At 34.9% G+C, this 21,849-nt stretch overlaps 1 protein-coding gene across 1 annotated transcript in view; it reads left to right on the top strand.

The window, feature by feature from the left end:
- The window catches only part of Il1rapl2 (interleukin 1 receptor accessory protein like 2), a 532,521-nt gene that overhangs the window by 164,449 nt on the left and 346,223 nt on the right, over nucleotides 1–21,849 (top strand). The gene's annotated exons all lie outside the window — the stretch shown is intronic.

Here is a 21,849-nt window from a genome sequence, read left to right on the forward strand (position 1 = left end):
GAAGGAAGTGAATTTGCTGTCTCCAATCAGAATGTCAAAAAGAGTGATTACACAATTGATAGGGAATTTTTTGGTGGGGGAATGGGTTGGGGTGGTGGGGGAGAGAGGATTGAATCTAGGATCACTTAACCACTGAGCAACATCCCCAGCCATTTTTAATATTTTATTTAAAGACAGGCTCACTGATTTACTCTTGGCCTCATTAAATTGCTGAGGCTGGCTTTGAATTCACAATCCTCCTGCCTCAATCTCTGGAGCCACTGGGACTATAGGCAGGCACCACTGTACCTGGAGAGATTTTTATCTTTAATTCTAAAGAGGTCAATTATTGGGAGGGAAAATAATCTGGTTTCTGGCATTTGGAGATTGAGTTGATGGTAAAATGTCCAGGAAGAAAGAGCTATCAAGCAGTAAGCTGTGGGATTGAATCTCAGATTTCAAGACAACAATGATTGGAAGCAGAAAAGAGGTATGAAGAGATGATAGTGAGAACCTAAAAGGAGCAAAGGCTTACACCATGGAAACACTTTCCTCTTTTATTTTTGTGGTGCTGGGGATGGAACCCAGGGCCTTGTGCATTTGAGACAAGCACTCCACCAACTGAGCTATACTCCCAGCCCCTCCTTTTTCTTTTCTTAAGATACTAGTATTGCAATATGATTCAATCTTAGATTTAACTTATTCTGGCCTAGTAAGGATATTTCCTTGCTTCCTCAGTGTTTTATCTATCAGTATCAAGCTATAACATGAAAAGAACCAGTTAGCAAATTAAACCTTTTAGTGAAGAAAACTTTGCGTAGATCTCTACTCTGTTCTAAATTATGTTTATTATACATTTTATAAAATTACACACAGATAATGAAGTAGCTTCAAACCCATACACATATATAACTTTTGTAGAAATGGAATATAAATAAAACCACAAAAGTAATAACTTTAAAAGTCTTGTTAACTATTTAAGTTTTACAGAAATAAATCACTCTGTGAAATATAGCTATAAACTGAGTAATTAGTGTAAGTTCTTTTGAGTTGCATGTGGCTGGGTTATTGTGCATTGTGAGGTATGTCAGTATACACACAGCTTCTAATTATATGAACTACACTGTGCCATAATGTCTCTTGATTGTCATTTGACATGAAGTCATCACTTACATACACTTGTTTGAATATGGTTAAAGGCAATACAACTTGATGCTAGTAAAATCATAAAATACGCAAAAATTGGCACTTAATTCATTTGCCAATACCCAGTTATAAAGTGATCACCTAGAATATCCAAAGTATATTCTGTTGATTAATTTTAGTTGAAACACAATGGTTGAAATATACACATACAAATGTTCTTATAGAAAAGCTTGCCTTCCTAAAACTCTAGTTAAAAATTACTGATTTGAAGGTAAAGGATACAACACAGGTTTGTTATGGCTCCATAATTTAGGATATTATCTGAGCACTACTAAATTTTGTCCTGCCTATATGTTCACATGACAAAAATGGGAATTTAGGAGACATGAATTTTCCACCTGGTTCTGTCAGTATTCTATTATAGGTCATAAACAAAAGTGCTTTACCTTCTTGGACCTTAATTTTCTCACCCATAAAATGGGAATTGGAGAAGAGATAGCATGGACTACATGATCTCTAATGGTACCTTCTGGTTTTGAAGTCAAATATTCTTTTGAGATTGAGTTTATATACATGGAAATGTATGCATATGTGAATCTCAATTCATTTGCCAAGGCACAGCATGGCTCCAAAACCATTATAAAAATATTCTTTTGCTGCTGTTTGGGCCTATGATAAGAAACTATTTTGAGGTGATAGATTTATTTTATCTGATTGATCTCACTTAAACATTAGAAAAAAAAATACACACACACACACACACACATATATAAATAACATGGTTCCCCATTTATGTGTATAATTTTCATGTTTTTTGTATCAGTTAAAAACAAAATAAATGTTTGGCCTTATTATTTACATATCTTTCATAACAACTTTAATCATGTACATTTTCTGTAAAAATGTGTCTAGTGGTTATGAATATGCAGTTCTGTTGTATCTTATTTGTGCAATCATAGTAATCAGAACCTTTTCCTTACTGTAAAACACATAAAATTGCACTGTAAATGAAACATGTAGTTATAGTATATAATTATTTCATTGTGACATGTAATCTAATAGAGAATTATCTTCACATTAGAAAATGCAAGATTTGACATTTGTAATGTACTTTTGAACATATGAAATTTTTCAGATTCTAAAGAATTTAGGTTAATTTACAAAACAAAAAATGATTGACATATATTGTGCTTGAATTTCTGGAGAATGTTTTGGTAAAAAAACAAAAAACAAAAAACAAGTGTTCTATAAACACATAGATTAGTTACTTTGGTTTCTTTGACCCTGCCAGCTGCTACAATTTTGCTTGCCTAAAGAAAGCATTTAGAGTATCCATGAACAAATTGAGAAATAATGCAAGAAGTTTTGGGTCAAAACAAAAAAATTACCAAAGCTGAAATGCTTTTAATTGACTACTAATGACTCAAAATTTATACCATTAATAAAACAAAATGAATTGTTGTGACCACAGATTTTATGCAAATATTATTTTAAGATAAGCTTCTTTATATCTATTGGTGGATAGCATAACACCTCATTTGAGAACAAGCCAATTTGGTCTTTGGGAAAGGAGAGGCAAAAGAGCAATAAAGTACAGTCAGTGAAAAGGCCGATGCACTAGTGGTCTAATCTATCATTTAAAATAATGTAAGGCTTGTATATCTCAATCTTTCAGTCAGTGATTAGTTTGATCTTTGAAATCACTCTTTAATTAGGACAAAGTATGCATTTTCTTTTGCCTAGATTGAGTTTTGCATATCTCTCTAATCCACAGTTTAGCTTCATTTCATATAACCTGATTGCAACTTGTTATCATTTTGTCTTGACTTGGTTTCTGTCTTATTACATCAAAGAAGTACTAATCTTTGGGAATTAGTTTTTTATTAAAGTCAATTTGAGATTTTGAAGCTTGAGATGCAAGCTTATATATTTTATTATAAATAATTGGCTGCGAAGTAATTCTTACCATGATATATTATCAGCATAAATTATTATATTTTAATTTTAATGTGTTTTTAAAGTATGCTCATAGGAATTATTTTCTCCTACTTAATTTTGGTAGATTATTTTGTGCTTCCCACTCGGTTCCTAATGTGGATTCCAAGATATACCGCTTGCTCAGAAATGATAGAATTTTATAATTGTATTAGTTTTGAAAATTTACAGATTAATTTATTTATAATTTTAAACTACTTTGACATAAAATAGATCTTCACACTGAGTTCGCTTCTGTTCATTTTGAAATCAAATTATGATTTTACTATCAACAATTGTCTTTTAATCATCCAGTCTATAGATATTCCTGTTTATTGGTTTTCTCCCTCCTTTCTATGGCCAAGAATTTTAAAAGCATTAAATTTCCTTTTTTCTGTAAACATTAGTCCTTCTCATAATTATAGAATGCTATTGTTGTGATGGTTTGAATTTGACTATATATGTGCCCTTCAAGATTTGTGAATGTTTCCTTAGAAAAATTATGCTCAGTTTTTCAGGAAAATAACTGGAGACTAGTCAGACATAGGTTTGACAAACATCGAATTGCTTATCTCATATTGTTCTGTTTGGGGAATTACTAGTCTAAAGTAGAAGATGATTCACACTGCTCTCTCCATACCAGAAGCTGGGATCTCCAAGATTGTTCTTTTTCCAATAACTTCTAAAGTGGGCAGAGTGGCATAGGCCTACAATCTTAGCAACTCAGGAGACTGAGGCAGGAGAATTGCAGTTTTGAGGTCAGCCTGCCCAACTTAGTGAGATTCTATCTCAAAATATAAATTTAAAAATGGAAAGGGGTGGAGAGCTGGGGATATGGCTCAGTAGTAGAGGACCCCTGGATTCCAGCTACTGCTAAATAAATAAATAAATAAATAAAAATCCAAGGTGATGAATTAATATCTTGTTAGCAGAGTATTTACATTAATGTAGGGGACCAATATAATTTGTCAGCTAAAATGAAAAAGGTTTTGGTATGAAAGATGTGATTATTAATAATTATTCTAGGACAACTGGTTGAGAATAGTCTCATAAATTGAGACTGTCAGAGGCAAACTAAATCCAATGGTCTACTCACTTAGGAATAACATGGAGACTTGCCTACCATGCTGCTTTTCCCAGCCTGATCCTCTCTATCCTATTCCCCACCTCTAGCATTTGGAAATGTTCTGATATGCACATAAATCATCATTCCTTCAATCATATTAATTTTTGTTCCTCTGTCAGACATCATTTAAAAATAAACATGTTCTGCTTCTAATCAATCAAAAGAAAAATTTTCAACATATATTTATTTCCATGTTCCCCCCTCTGCTGTTGTGCCCCTTTAGTGGTCAGACTCTCAGAGAAAAAAAGAAGACAATACTATGCTTTTTCTAAAATGAAAGTTGAATCACATCATTCCACCATGTAAAACACTTCAGTGAGTCCCCATTTCTGTGGCATTTGTGATCTGATTCCTGCCTTCAATCCTACCATTCTCCACCTCTCTCCTTTCACCAATCAAGAATTTCCCCCATTCATAGTTAGCATTAAAACAATATATCAATATTCATATTGTTACTTTCTAGATGATAAGGGATCTGCAATTACAACAAAATGGTCTCATCATCTAGCATGGTGCCTGATGTAAACTGGTGTTTAATGTATATTTAAAGGAATGAATGAAGAATGTCTTAAAGAATGTCTTAAAGCTTTAAGAATGTCTTAAAGCTCCCCACAGAGAGCTTTAAGACAATATATTTGTAATATGAATGGGAATATTGAAACCATCATCCTTAAATAAGGATTAGCTTAGATATGAGTTTCCTGTATTTGGGGATTTTAAAAGGAAAACAGAAATACTGCTTCATTAGATAATATTCTCCACTATGGGGCCTTCAACATACTTAAGGAAAGTTAGTGTATAAATAAAAGGAAACCATTTCCTTTAGCCTTAATTTCATTCTTGGAAATTCTGTATGAAACATCCTCACAGAATTAAAGTATAGAAGGCATAAGTTTGGGTCTCTGATACATCTAACGAAAAACTCACCTTGTAAATACTTACTTATTCCATCCAGATCCATATAGATTGCCTGTTTCTTTCTTCAGGCAAGTCAAGTGGGTAAGAGAACCATTGATAACACAACCAAAGAAGTAAAAAAATTGTGCTCCATTTGTGTACAATGAATCAAAGAGCATTCTGCTGACATGTATAACTGCTTATAACAAATAAATAAATTTAAAAAAAAACAAAGTAAGGCTGGGATTATAGCTTAGTGGTAGAGTGCTTGCCTAGCATGTGTGAGGCACTGGGTTCAATCCTCAGCACTACATAAAAATAAAATAAATAAAAGTGTTGTGTCCATCTATAACTAAAATATTTTTTAAAAAAACAAATTCATGATGAAGTAGATTAAAGATTTGGGATCACTATCATTCATCTCACAATGTTGCTCTACATTATAGTATGTGAAACATTTAACAAAGTTTTTTTTTTTTCATTTAATCCCTGCATTTTTTTGACAGGGATTCTGAGGTAGGCAAGGCAAAGTAGTTATGGTTATACATATTTTACACATGGGGAAGTTAGCTTATGATATTTTGTTCATTTATTGAGTGAATGTAGTTAGGCTTCAATTATTTATGAGACTCCAGGATGAATAATAATCATATTATAGGGTGCTCCAAGAAATTAATGACATCTAAGGAGTCTCAGTCCTTAGCATAACTTTGGTTTAATTAAAATGTACTGATCTGCAAAAATAAGCCACTAGACTTGAAGAAGATTGACTGTGTTTGAAGATTGTAAAGATTATTATTAGCCAACTCCTGTTGGCTATTTACTCTGAATACCTAATTGGCAAAATCAGAAGCCAATGAAGTCTTATTCAGTTGTTCATTTAGGACTGCTCATCAGTAAAAGTTCATAGAGCTACTTTGTAAAATTCTTAGGAAAGAGAGTTTGTACGGAACAATCTTATGTTATTCTCACCTCTTAAACAAACAAACAAACAAAACGAATAGATGTGTGGGTGGATGGCTGGAAGGATGGATGAATAGATAAATGGATGAATGAATGATAACCCTCTAATCTTGACCTCAGTTGATAAAAACTAAGTAGAACTCTACACCAGATATGATTGCCTGGCATTTTACCAGTACTGGAATTACTGATTTGTCACCAAAATGTATATAAAGTATTTTTCACATTTAAGACATTGTACAACATGTCACAGATCCCAGGAGAAGATGAAGAAGTTTGACAGTGACATATTTTTAAAGGTACAAATGGCATATTTGTGAGTTATGAGCCTTATTCTCAGTAGTCCTAATAATACATTTATCCCTCTTAGTGAAAGAGTCTCATAAATCAGCCATGGCAATGTGCAAGTAATGTTCTCAGGTTCAGATATGGAGATATATGTATACCTTTAGTATTCCCATTGGTCATGTTGAATGGTTGTTGACTGAGTGAGTGAATGTGTGGAGGAATACACAAGTTTCTGCCAGATATTGACTTTGATGAAAACACACAAAATCTCTAATATACCTAGTTTCAGGTTAACAAATCATAGCATACTTGTTGGCTTTACTCTTTATTTAAGTCTATTAAGTATATTTAAGATTCTTTTTGGCATCTAATTTAAAATTGAAATACTTGCTGTGAAATAATTACAACTAATATACTAATTAGAAGATTTTCTAAGATTCTGGTGATGCTAGGATAATCTCAAACCAATAATTATGTTTTGAGTATGAAAATATATATCACTATATAAGGCACTTAGACATACCTTGTTTCATTTAATATTTACAGCTACTTTATGAGGGCATTATTATTATCCTCTCTATTTCAGAGATGAAGAAATTGAGACTTGAAAAATTAAAATGACCTATCTCTGATCAAAAGGACTTTGATAAAGCATTTAATAATTATGTGTTTTTCTATATAAAGTCACTATAACCAATTTCACAGTATTGTTTGATCTAATGAGATGATATTTGTGAAATGACCTTTGCATACTATGAAACACCATGAGAGATTTGTTGTCATTTTCCAAATTTACTAGCGATTCTGGATTGCCTAACGGATAAGCTATGCATGTGCTTATGGTGTTAGCATTTCATAGATATCTTTAAATCTTTTTTTTCTGATGAGCACTTCTTTTTTAATTTTTAATTTTTATTTGTTCTAATTAGTTAAACATGACAGCAGAATGCATTTTAATTCATTGTACACAAATGGAACACAGCTTTTCATTTGTCTGGTTGTACACAACGTGATACACAATGGAATATTACCATAAAAAGAGAATAAAATTATGGCATTTCAGGTAAATAGATGAAATTGGAGAATATCATGTTTAAGTGAAATAAACCAATCCCCAAAAAACAAAGGCCAAATCCTTTTTTCTGATATGTAGATGCTAATCCATAATGGGGCAGGGCAAGGGGGCAAGGGAAGAATGGAGGAACTTTGGATATCTCTAAATCTTAATGAATATTTTTAAAGCATGGGGATAGCCACAAGAAGCAGCTTATCATCTCTGACTTGTATCATTTGTAGCAGTCTTCATAACTAGTTTCCCTTCTCTAATCTTTCCTTTCTTTTAATTTAATCAAATAATATTTAAAGATTTATTTTACCAAAACTCTACTTCTCCAATAGAGGACCAGTAAAGAATTCCCATTACAATTTCAAGACCTAATCCCTGTGTATATTATTTTCAGGATCTTTTAAATACTGACCTCTACCTACCTATCTAGTTTCTTTTTCAATCTGTCCCAAATCTTTTTTCTAGGGTTTATCTGATTTTCTCATTGTTTACTGTACAAACTATGTTAATTCTACCTCCAGGACTTTGCTCTTTCTATTATCCTGACACAGGATTTATCCGAATTCTTACCAGCCATCATCGTTTAGATCAAGAGGACCTTGAGTCCTCTATGAAGTTTTCCGTATCATTTCCAGTAATACTCAGCTTTCTTTCCCTCTGATTACACTATTAGAATTATAACATACATTTAATAATTAATTGCTCTGCAGTTGTATATCTGTTGGTTTTGTCTCTATGAACAGATTGTAACTCTATGGAAAGTATGGAAGAATACCACAAAGTAAACACCTAATAAATCATTAAATTCTTATTTATTTATTAGCTAGACAGTGTAGAACATCTATGAATTGAACATTACCTTTTGTGACTTTAAGGACTTAGGCACAGTGTATGAGGTGGTTTGCATTTTTTTTCATTCATGCATGTATGAGCTTTCTTCAAGCACTGGAAGTTTGGTTCTAGAAGAAACTAAAAACTACTTTTCCAGTCTGCCTTCTCTGAGGCTAAACATTTTTACATACAAACTTATGTAACCATCATAAAGAAAAGATATTCTGAAGTTCCTTTTAGAGATGAGAAAGTGAAAGCTGAGAAGGGAAGATTAAAATGAGTGGGAAACACTTAAGCTGGATCATTCATGAGAGAGAAAAGTGAGAGGCAATATTACTCCAGCTATATAGATCCCTGGAGGAGAAACATGCTGTATCTTCAGTCCATTCAATTATTTATAAAAAGCACAATAAGGCAGGGACATAGAGTAGGTTCAAAGCGCGTAAGAATAGGGAAATAGAAGATGTAGTCTAGGAAAAAAAAAACACACCTCAATTTGTCTAAAATTGAGCTCATCACATTAGCTGTCCACTTCTCAATTTCTTATATCTTCCTTCATAGTGACTGTTCCCATGAGCAACCCAATTTCTAAAGCCAAAACTTAATCTGTCATCTTTGACTTTCCCTTTTCCTGTCTCCTGCACAACCAAATGCTAATTTCTGCCAATTATGCATCCTAATCAACTTGGAAAATTGTTAGAAACATGAATTTTGAGACTCAGTACCACCTAATAAACTAAAAACCCAGGGGGTGGAACCCAAATCCCTGTTTTAACAAGTATCCAGGTGATTTTTATGCATGCAAAAATTGTAAACCAATACTCCAGGAAATGAGAAATCATTGAGAGGCTTAAGACTAGGATGTGACAGGGTAAGACTTTAATTTTACAAACATCATTCTGGTATTTAATATGGAATATGGATTGAAAAGCTAGCAAAACTTAAGGTAACAAAACCAGTTAGTAGAATATTTACAAAATATAAAAATGAGAGAAGATAGATTTATAAGATATTAATGAGCTAGAATTCATTGATTTATGTTATTTGAAAAAATAAGATTTAAAGCAAGAATTAGTGAGTTTCTGGTCTTGCAGAGGAAGTAAATATAATGGTCATGGTTTGGCAAAAATAATGAGTGCTTCTTTTTATTCATTCTTTTTTCATAAAGTTGAGGAGAGTTTAGGGTATTTGGGTACAAATATTTAGAAAAACGTTGGATGTTTGAGTCTGGTGCTCAGGAGAGAGGTTAGGCCTATAGGTAAATGTTTTAGGGCCAACAGTATACTAGGTTATAATAGATATTGTCTAAATAGACTGAATAACATGGGCAAATACTGAGGGGGAGAAGAGAATCAAAGATGAAGTTCTAGAGAACACCCATATTTAATGGAGACCTTCACAGAGGACTGAGAAAAAGCTAGATAGTAAGGGAGAGAACAAGAAAAACTGATATCATGGAAGTAGGAGTTTAGATTTTCAGTGAGATGAACAGCATTAAATTCCATATGTGAGTCAAAATAAGAATTAATTATGTTTATCGATATGTCATCGTTGATAACAATCACAGGTTCAGGGATGTTATGAGAGCAGAAGATAGCAATAAATTGAGTCAATTTCAATAGAGAAATTGAGATTTTAAATACAATTGCATATGAAAAAAAGAAAAGAGTAACAGCCAGGTTGAGACCAAAAGATAATAAGGGAAGTTTTGAGTATACACAGAAAGAAGAAAAACTTGATGGAGTAAAGTCCCATAGGAAATGCAAGGAAAAAAGATCCAGTGCATAGGAGGAAGTATTAATTTTGAATATTATACTATTATTGTCTTTTAATGGCTCTGCTTCTCCTATCTAAGTGAATAATTCCACAAATAAACGGACATACTCTTGTTTAGGCCCTAGTATACAAGGCTCAGCAAATGGTTGTTGAATGAATGAAGACCATTTTTGTTTTGTTTTTATACCTCTTCTTTCCTTACTTACTCATTACTGGGGTTCACCCATTTTTTCTTGCCTTAGCTCTCTCACCACTATATTTAATAGTTCAAAGAGATCTCAGCAATACCCAAAGTTACTGTTTGTGAGACAGGAGAGGCTGAGTTTTGACTAGATCTTACTAGGGTAATGCTGACTAATTCTTCATACTATCCCTGGTTTTCCTGTTTGCCTTCTTCGTGAACTGTAGTAAGTAGAATTGGAATGGTTTTGAGGGTTGTGTTCCTGTTCCAATGTGATGCAGATACTTGATGGATGCCATTTCACTTTGTCTTCCTGCTAGCCCTCCAACCTTAGAAACTTTCATACCTGTTTAGTTCTTTCAGCAGAAGTATTCCTTCCTACATACCCTCTTATGCTGGGAAGAGCTTTAGAGAAATTTTGTTTTGTTTTTGTTTTTATGATGATTCTAACATACATCAGATCTGTTGGTTTGTTTCAGTAAACTTTCCTTTGTTTTGATATTTTGGGCCTATCATTTGTTGAAAGTTATAAGCAGCTTCACAATAAAAGAAGAGATTGAAATACAATAAGTATTTTTGTTCTAGGAGAAAAATCTGATCTAAAGATACTTTTGATTTTCTTCATGTATGTAATTAGGAATGACCGTTTGAAACTGAAGCATAGATGCCCAAAGCCCAATTTCAAAACTAGTAATTTGCTATATTTATTACAAAGTAAGACTCTATGGCTAATTTTAGGAAAATCTTGGAAATGAACCAATATGTTTCAGGAAGATTTGGATTTAATTTTTAACCCTTCTGTACTTGATTTAGAACATTCTAATGGTTATCTGTGAATGAAATACATTTTAAATATAAACAAAAAAGACTATTTCCTTTTCACTACCTTTCTGTAACAACTGGAAGATGATTTTGAATGCCATATATTATACAGAACACATTAATCTTCCTCTAGTCTTCTTTCTTGTAACTTCTCTGCAGTGCCTAACTGCCGCTGTCTGGCTGGGCACAAGATCACGAGCCACTCAAACAGGAACAAACTTTATTTGAAAGAACCGCCAATAACACGTCCGCCCGGGAAGCTTCCCGATCCACCCACGCGGCGTTCTGCCGGTTCCTTCCCGGAACTCTAGCGCCAGCGCCTCCCCGGAATTCCCTCCTACTGCACTTTCCCAACCAATGGGAACTCTCCAGGAGTCCCGCAGCAGGAGTCCGGTATCCATATGAATGTAATTTTTAACATAATCATATCATCTCAATGGCTAGCTGGCATCACCTTTCAATCAAAAATGCCATGCATCATATTAATTGGCTGTGGCTCCCAGCATCTCCCCCCTTCTGTTTAATTAAGAAACAAGTAATGTGGCTAGGGACCGTGCCTGTTAGGTTTGTCCAATTCAACATATGGTTCTTACCCGTCATTGGAAAACTGACCTTTAGGCGTCAGCCTCCTGTCTTAGGTTGATACCATTGCAATTGGATCATACCCGTCACTGACTACCGGTCCAGCAAATAGCCATACTTGTGGATAGGCCTATGCACCAGTGGGGGGGTGAGGTTCTTTGCCTCACCTCTGTTGGCCCCCAGATTTGGCCTTGGTGCCAGTGGGGGGGTGAGGTTCTTTGCCTCACCTCTGTTGGCCCCCAAAATTAGACCATTACTAGTAGAAGGGAGGAGGATACAGAAATGCCACAACACCACATCAATTGACGACTCCTAGGGAAAATTGCATCACTGGTGACACATCAGCAAAGATACGCCAGCATTACCATAATTTGTTGTATCAACAGATAGATCACAGTGCATACAAGTGATACATAGTCCAGGCAAGTTTTGTAAGCAGTTCAAAGTGGAGGAATCTATCAATATGTCCATTTCCTCCCAAGATCATTGATATATCAGTTTATACAGTTTGTTGTGATAATTATCGAAGAAGTTGTAGTTTGGTTTCATCTTTGTCTTCACCGGCACTGGGATGAAAAATAAGAATTCTGACAATGATGTTAAAGAGAAAAAGAAAAAAAAAAAAATGTAACATTTTAACAGGTACTAAGAAAACATTTTTTTTTTTTTTTTTTTTTTTAGAACAATTTACATTATCTTGAACAGAATTATTAAATATAATGAAAAGGAAAGATGAAAATAAACAAACAGATTTGTTAACCTGCTTATTTGTACACATATTAAAATAATTTTTAACAGCTGTTTACCCAATTTAAATTAAACCATTAAAATTACGTGAATAATAAAAAGTACTTGGATCCTTTTTTTTTTTTTTTTTTTTTTTTTTTTTTTTTTTTTTTTTGAGCACTCCTCATATATGATCTATGGACATACGCACATATAGACACATAACACAAAACAGAAGTGTGCACATATAACATACAACACATAAGACAATAGTAAAGGCCTTGTAGTTTCACCTAGGTGAAATCTCCATTGCAATGTTAAAAACTCCACAGTTAAAAAATAAAACTGATCAGAAAAACATCAACCTAGGTCTGTATGAGCTCAAAAATAAAATAGAACCTATGATATGGAAAAATGCAATAATAAAATAGATATTGAAAAAAGCATCCTGGTTAATCAGTCGCAGATGTAAGAATGGCCAAGCTGGAGTTCTGGATATCAGCTGTTATGGATTTGAGTCAAATTATCTTCTTTTTGATCTGTAGAAATCGTTTTAGTTAGTCTTTCTGGAATCCAAATCGGCTGCTGTTCTCCCTGTGGAAACACGCAAACAGAGCCCCGACTCCAGACAATTACTGGGTCAGGACCTTTCCATTGTCCTGTTAGAATATCTTTCCAAAGAACTTTAGGCTTATGCACATTTTTTGGATACATATGCCTTTCCGCAGCACTAAGTCCTGATGAATCCAAATTTAAAAAGTTTAGAGTAAAGAGGGTTATTTTAAGTTTATCTTTGGGGGATATATACCCCTTTCCAATTCCCTCCTTTTGTTTTAATAAGTACATTTTAATAGTTTGATGAGCTCTTTCAACTATGCCTTGTCCCTGTGGATTGTATGGAATTCCTGTTATGTGAGTAATGTCAAATGATGAGCAGAATTGTTTAAAAGAGGTAGAAGCATAACCGGGACCGTTATCTGTTTTTAACTGTTTTGGAACGCCCACAGTGGCAAAATTTTGTAAGCAATGAGCTATAACATCTTTAGTTTTTTCTCCGGCATGAAGGGAGCCCATCAAAAATCCAGAAGAAGTATCAACTGTAACATGCAAATATTTTAATTTTCCAAATTCTGGCAAGTGTGTGACGTCCATCTGCCAAATATGGTTAGGTATCAGTCCTCTAGGATTGACTCCAAGATTAACTTGTGGTAAAAATGTCACACAATTTTGACATTGTTTTATTATATGTCTGGCTTGTTCTTTAGTTATTTTAAAACGTTTTTGTAAAGTATTAGCATTGACATGAAACCTTTTATGAAAATTTATAGCTTCTTCTATTGTGGAGAAAATATGTATGTCATGTGTAGATTTATCTGCTAATTCATTGCCTAAACTAAGGGCTCCAGGCAATCCTGTATGTGCCCTGATATGTCCTATAAAGAATGGATCTTTTCTGTCCCAGATTAGACTTTGTATAGTGGAAAACAAAGAGAAAACAGTAGAAGAAGGGGAAATCCTACCTGCATCTTCAAGGGATACTATAGCATTAACTACATATTGACTATCAGAAAATAAATTAAATACAGAATCTTTAAACATCATAAAAGCTTGTAATACTGCATTAAGCTCTACCTTTTGAGCTGATTGTTTGGGTACTAAAAATGTAAAAGTTTGATCAGGGGTAACTACTGCTGCTGTACCATTATTTGACCCATCAGTGAATATATTTGGAGCATTCATGATAGGGGTCTTTCTTGTCATTTTTGGAAAAACTACAGGATGCTTAGACCAAAAAGACAACAAAGGATTAGATGGCAAGTGATTATCAAATGAAACATTAGATTTACACATGATTATTGCCCAAGTATTTAACTCATTGGCTAACTCATCAATTTGATCCATAGTATATGGAGTAATAATTTTATTGGGAGAAATCCCAAACACTCCCTTTGCTGCTTTTATTCCTTTGAGTATTAATTGTCCTACAGCCTCAGGATATCTAGTAAGAATAGTATTAGGAGAATAAGATAAATGTATCCACAATAATGGACCTTCTTGCCAAAATACTCCTGTAGGAATATTTTTTGTTGGTAGTACAATAAATAATAAAGGCAAACTTATATCAATTCTATCCAAGTGCATATTTTCCATATATGTTTCAATGATTTTTAATGCCTTTCTTGCTTCAGGCGTTAGCATGCGGGGTGAATTTGGATCTGATGGACCTTTTAGGATATCAAATAAAGGTCCTAGCTCTCCTGTTGGTATGCCTAGATAAGGCCTTATCCAATTTATGTCTCCCAATAACTTTTGAAAGTCATTAAGTGATTTGAGTTGATCTACTCGTATTTGAATTTTTGGTGGACGGACCATGGTTGAGGATAACAGGACTCCTAGATAATTAATTGGAAGATTTAATTGTACTTTATCTATTGCTATCTCTAGATTATAATTTTTTAATAAGTTTGTAAGTGTGGCATAACATTCCAGCAATATGTTTTTATCTTTATGTGCCAATAATACATCATCCATATAGTGAAATATTTGTAGTTCAGGATTTTGATTTCTAAGTGGTTGGATTGCTTTGTTAACATAAATTTGACACATAGTTGGACTATTAGCCATCCCCTGAGGGAGTACTTTCCATTCATATCTCTGATCAGGACCTTCATGATTTAGTGCAGGGATAGTAAATGCAAAATGTGGACTATCCTCAGGATGAATAGGAATTGAAAAAAAACAATCTTTAATATCTATAGCTAAAACATACCAGGTTTTTGGTAAAGCAGACAATTGGGGAATCCCTGATTGAGCAGGTCCCATAATAACCATCTCATTATTAATGGCTCTTAAATCTTGTAATAATCTCCATTTACCAGATTTCTTTTTAATAACAAAAATGGGAGTATTATGGGGAGATATGGAAGGTTGTATATGTCCTTTCGCTAATTGTTGTTTAACCAGATCATGGGCTACTTGTATCTTTTCTTTAGTCAGGGGCCACTGAGGAACCCACACTGGTCTTTCTGATTTCCAAGTAATTTTTATTGTCTCAGTGGCCCTTTCTGAAAATCCAACCCATGTCTGTCTGTTCCTTGATCTATTTGAATTGGTGCTGCTATATTTTGTCCTTGTTTTCCTAATCTTTTTTCTTTTTTAAAACCTTGTTTAGCCCTAGTAGTGGGCGCATTAGGATTGATGTTATTTGTTAACGTTAAACCTAATTGATCTAGGACATCTCGTCCCCATAAATTTATAGGAAGATGATCCAATACATATGGCTGTATAGTTCCCTCACATCCTTCAGGATCCTTCCAATCTAATACCATTGCACTTCTATGGGGATTAGTAGCCACTCCTAGGCCTCGAAGCGTTTGAGTGGCTTGTTGTAATGGCCAATGTTTTGGCCATTCCTGACTAGATATGATGCTAAGGTCTGCACCTGTGTCCAGTAGCCCATTAAAGTCGTATCCTTGAATATTTAGTTTTAGCATGGGGCGAGAATCTAAATTTAAAGACAGCATAGCCCAATCTACACCTGTGGAGCCCAATCCCCTGGTACCTCTTTCTACAGTACGACTAGAAAATTTATCATGTAGGCTGGGTATTATTAGTAACTGTGCTATTCTATCCCCTGGTGAGATAACTGATATGCCTCTTGGAGAACTAGCTATAATTTTTATTTCACCTTCATAATCGGGATCAATTACCCCGGGACTTATCATAAGTCCTTTTAGTGTGGAAGAACTGCGTCCCAATAATAAGCCTACCGTTCCTTGGGGAAGAGGTCCTTTTACTCCTGTGGGAATAATTTGAATTCCCATCTCTGGAGTTAGTACTGCTCTTGCGGAGGCGCAGATGTCCAGCCCTGCGCTCCCTCTAGTTTGTCTGATGAGGGATTTAATGGATAATGTGTCCTGGGCACTACCTTGATGGTGCTGTTGGGTTCCTCCATTGCCCCGTATATTTGTGGTTTTGGGCCCCGGAGCATTGGGCCCTCCAGTCCGTTTTTTGGCAATGGAGCCTGATGCCTTTCTCCACGATATCGTGGGTAAACACTTGATCCTTGTCCGTTTTTTGATAACGGAGTGCCCTCTATGGTAGTTTGAGAACGGCATTCATTAGCCCAATGTCTCCCTCTACGGCATCGTGGGCAAATACCTGGTATTCTATTTCTTTGATACCTAGCTTTGTTAAACCCTCCTCCTATGGGACAATTCCTTTTAAAATGTCCTGTCTGATCACAATTGTAGCATGTTTTTGGCCTGGCATCTAAAGCCTGTTGTACTGCTGCTAAGACTTGTCCTTGTTCATTAATGTCTCTACATAATTTAATATATGTGTTTAAATCTTCATGTTTCCATGGTCTAATGACCTCTCTGCAGCAACGATTTGCTTGGTCATAAGCCAGTTGTTTTATAAATGGCATTGCTTGTTCTACATCTCCAAATATCCTAGAAGCTGTCTGAATAAGCCTATCTACAAATTCAGCGTAAGGTTCGTTAGTTCCTTGTATTACCTTAGATAACTGTCCTTGTAAATCTCCATGCCCCTGTAAAGTTTTCCATGCCCTAACTGCATCTGCAGCAATTTGTGCGTATACACCAGGATCATATTCAATTTGTTGCCGTTGACCCTCATAAGGTCCCTTTCCTAACAACATCTCCAGATTTCTTTGAGGGTAACCGGCTGCTGTATTTCGCCTAGCTGTCTCCATGCAGAATTCCTCATTGGCAACCTTCCATAACAAATATTGTCCTCCATTTAGCACAGATCGACACATGTTAGCCCAATCTGCTGGTGTCATGTCTAAGTTGGTAATAGATTCAACCATGCTTATGGTGAAGGGTGCTTGCGGGCCATAGGTTGTTACAGCCTCTTTTAATTGCTTTACTGTTTTGAAATCTAGAGCGCGATGAATTCGTTGCCCTCCTGCCTGCTCAAGTACAGGGCATGCTAGTCTTTGGGATCTTGCCTTAGGATTTTGTGCATTAACTACAGGAATTGAGGGCCGCTCAGCTCTTACGCCCTCTGGTGATAGAACGGAGTTAGTAGCAGCCTCCTGTTGTAACTCCCCAACTGATGGTCGTTTTTCCTCTAAGCTTTCTTTCTTCAAATTTTCCTCTGTCTGACTAGCTGGAGAGACCTTCTCTTTTGCTTGACCTGACATGTTTTCTACCACAGTTTGGACCTCTAACAATTTACTTAACAGTTTTTCGGTTTGTTTTTTACTAGTTTCTAATCTACTATAAAGGTAACGCAACCCAGTTAGGTAGCATAAAACAAACCCGAAACAGAATGAAACAAAAACGGAGCAAAGAATAGTTGTATCAATTTTCTCTTTCTCCGGGCCAAACAACTTCAAGCCTTGAGCCAACCATTTTTCCCAGTTTGCCTGAGAAAATTCTAGGGATAGGCAGCTTGAAACAAAAACAAAATAAATCAAAAGAAGAACACATTGTTTTTTGAAATGGTCACCCATTCTGTCGCCTTCCCTCAGGGGCGAGCAATTTTACTCACCTCCAAGCTTCAGGCGCTCCCCGTACAGGGCCACCAGTTGCCGCTGTCTGGCTGGGCACAAGATCACGAGCCACTCAAACAGGAACAAACTTTATTTGAAAGAACCGCCAATAACACGTCCGCCCGGGAAGCTTCCCGATCCACCCACGCGGCGTTCTGCCGGTTCCTTCCCGGAACTCTAGCGCCAGCGCCTCCCCGGAATTCCCTCCTACTGCACTTTCCCAACCAATGGGAACTCTCCAGGAGTCCCGCAGCAGGAGTCCGGTATCCATATGAATGTAATTTTTAACATAATCATATCATCTCAATGGCTAGCTGGCATCACCTTTCAATCAAAAATGCCATGCATCATATTAATTGGCTGTGGCTCCCAGCACCTAACATAGTGCAAGGGAAGCAATGAAAACTTAGTCTGTACCCGTTGACTTCAAAATTTACAGAAATATATTGTCCTTTAGCTCCTCCTTGAGCATATTCCTGTCAACCATATATTTAGAAAACAGATTCTTGTCTAAGTCTGGAGACAAGGTTATATCTGTGGAACATATGCTCATTATAGTTCATATGAATATTGAATAAAAATTTAGAAAAGTGATGAGGTAATTTGTATATTCCACAGAAATTCTCTTGAAAAGACCACAAAAATAGAAGCTGGTAAACTCATCATCCTGTGTCCAGTAAGAGTTCCAATTCTTTGAGACACCTTTTATTCCTCTCTATTTTTTTAAACTTATAAACTTTAAAAGACATTCTGTTACTATATACTAATGTCACTTGACTGGATTAAATGTGTGTATGTCCTTATAAGCACTGTGCCAGGTCAAAATCAATTTAAATATTGATAGTGCATAAGCAATTTTTCAAGACCCCATCTCAAAATATAAACAATTAAATAAATAAATAAATAAGGCCTGAGGATGTAGCTCAGTGGTAAAGTGGCCCTGGCTTCAATCACTAGTACCTATATATATAAATAAATAAAAGCAAATAAATATTGCTAGCACATACCAGGAAGTCTCACCTTTTATCATCCCTGTTTTAGAAGTCCCTTCATTAATGCTCCAAAATACTCTATATTTTTTTCCATTACAGCACTGATTATCCTATCTTATAATTACTTTTATTTTTGTCTGGCTTTCCCACCATTTTTCTATCTTTTACATATCATAACAAAATCTTGCATATAACAAAATATTTATTATCATTTGTTGGATGAATCAGTGTATGATGCTCTAATGTAGCCAAATTTGCCGGCCTACTTTCAAGGACTTCATTAATCTGATCCTATTTTAATTATCCAAGCCAGTTAATTTATTTACAGGTATTTATCATATTTATCATGCACTGTACATATAATGGTGAATGAAAGTAGAAATGATCCATGCTCATGTAACAATAGTTCAGTGGAGAAGGCAAGTAATCATACAAATAAGTGTAAAATCGTAACTGTGATATGTCATGAGGGAGAGTATAGGGTACTGTAAAAGCTAATAAAGAGACAGGATGAGAGGTTGACCTAAACTAAGAGAAAGTGAAACATAAGCTGGAATCTGTTTGTTTTTCTGGTATTGGCCATTGAACCCAGGGCTTCATGTATGCTAAACAAGCACTCTACCACTGAACTATTCCCCTAGCCCAGCCCTTAAGTTAATATCTAAGTGATAAATAGGCATTGCCTATATAGAAAGCAAAAGGAAATTTTCCAAGAAATGAAAATAGTGCCCTCTGAGTTTGAATCAGAGGTAGAAAAAAGGGAGAGGTAAAGCTGGAAAACTAGGCATGTGCTAAATCAAGTATTCTTAGGCCATGATAAGGTACTTGTGTCTTTATCATAAAAGCAATAGAATATGTATATATCCATACTGTTTATCATTGTGTTGTCCAATAAAACTACAAATTTTAGTCTATGTATTTCTATTCTCTACTTATTTTACAACCACCATACTTTCCCACAAATTGAAATTTTCTTTGTTGTTCGGGTCTAGTTCAATCTTATGTCCTCTAAGATTACTTCTTGATTACCTCAGTCTACATAGAATCACCTTTCAAGTTGTATGGAACAAATTTGTTCTATTCATATACTTATTATGAGGGTACTTGTATCATCCTAACTTATATTTCTATAATAGTTGCATATAAAGCTTTTGGCTCATGAGACTACTTAATATTTATCTTTTGAATCCCTCTTAAATTTCCATAGCTCAGTCTTTATTCACACTGCATTCTCAAGATATATTGAACAATGAAACCAGACACAAGCCAAATCTTAGAATAGGTGAAGGGAAATACTTTTGACACTAATGTACTTGTTGATGACACAAAAACAACCATTTGAAAATGAAAAACTAGTTGTATCAATTGGTTTTATTAGATATATAATGCATCCAATAAAACCAATTGATATAACTAGTTTTTCATTTCAATGACAATTATTTTACTATCTTGAATTGTCTTTTAACTAATTTACCAATCTGTTTTTTTTTAAATTCAGACTCATATATCAAGTTGCATATTAATAAAGCAGTCACTTTGCAGGTAGTTTCTGGGGACTAAAAATTGAATATAATATGGCCTTGACCATTGTCTTAGTCCATTTTGTGCTGCTGTAACAGAATATCTGAGAATGAGTAATTTACCATGAACATAAATTTATTGGCTCAAAGTTCTGGAGTTTTATAAATCCAATATCAGTGCACCAGCATGTTTGCAGATTCTGATTCCAAGATGATGTCTTGAATGCTACATTCCTTAAAGGGAAGGAATGCTTCACATTCACATTGCAGAAGACAGAAGGGCAAAAAGAGAAAAAGGGATCAAAATTATCCCTTTATAATAGCATTCATTCCATCCATAAGGACAGAGCCCTCATGGCCTAATCGCCTCTTAAATGACTCATCTCTTAATACTGTTATGATGGTAATTAAATGTCAACATGAGTTTTGGTATAGGCAAATATTCAAGCCATAGCAACCATCACAAAACTCAAAACTATTAAAAATAAGTACATTTAAATTGCCAAAATGGTTATATGAGATTGATTGACAGAATCCTTAAGAAGTTTGGAAAAGATGTATTTCATTTTTCAAAGGAAATATAGCATCACCATAAGATTAGGGATGCAGAGTGTAGATATTACAGGATGAATTTAGCATTAGATTTAGGTATTCCAGTGGTTATGGCAGCACAATTAACAAGAGCCAAGTTTTGGAACCAGCCCAGGTGCTCATCAACAGATGAGTGGATAAAAAAATGTGGTATATATGCATAATGGAGTTTTACTCAGCCATACAGGATAGAATTATGGCATTTGCTGGTAAATGGATGGAACTGGAATTGGATAATATCATACTAAGAGCAACAAGCCAGACTCAGAAAGTCAAAGTTCAAATGTTTTCTCTCATATGAAGAAGCTAAGGTGAAAAAAGGGGAAATAATGGGGGAATCCCATGAAAATAGAAGGAAGATCAGTGGAGTAGAGGAAAGGAATTGAGGGGAAGGAGGGGGGGGGCAGTAAAAGGGGAGAACTGGGGAATGAAATTGACTAAATTATGCTATGTTCACATGAATGTTCCACATGAATTTCACCTTTATGTATATCTATAAAATGCCAATTAAGAAAATGATAACTAAAAAGAAGGAAGATTTGTAGGGTAGAGGAAAGGGAATGGGGAGGAAAGAGAAGAGGGAAAGAAGAAACACTAGGGATTGAAATGGAGCAAATTATATTCCATTCATTATGAATTTGTCAAAATGAACCCCACTATAATGCATAATTATAAAGCACTAATAAAAATATGAAAAATAATTTCCTCCACAATTATTATAGTTCATAATATTGAACTGCCAGGCACTGTACAGGTAACGTGAACTGGAGAGTTTTATAGAGATGAATTGTCTATATTTTTCAATAAGACCAGATAAATTTGCTTAAAATGTGAGGCAATCCAGAGCCAGGACACCTAGAAGTTAATT

The sequence above is a fragment of the Callospermophilus lateralis genome, chromosome X (assembly GCF_048772815.1).
Source record: "Callospermophilus lateralis isolate mCalLat2 chromosome X, mCalLat2.hap1, whole genome shotgun sequence".
In the NCBI taxonomy this organism is placed as follows: Eukaryota; Metazoa; Chordata; class Mammalia; order Rodentia; family Sciuridae; genus Callospermophilus; species Callospermophilus lateralis.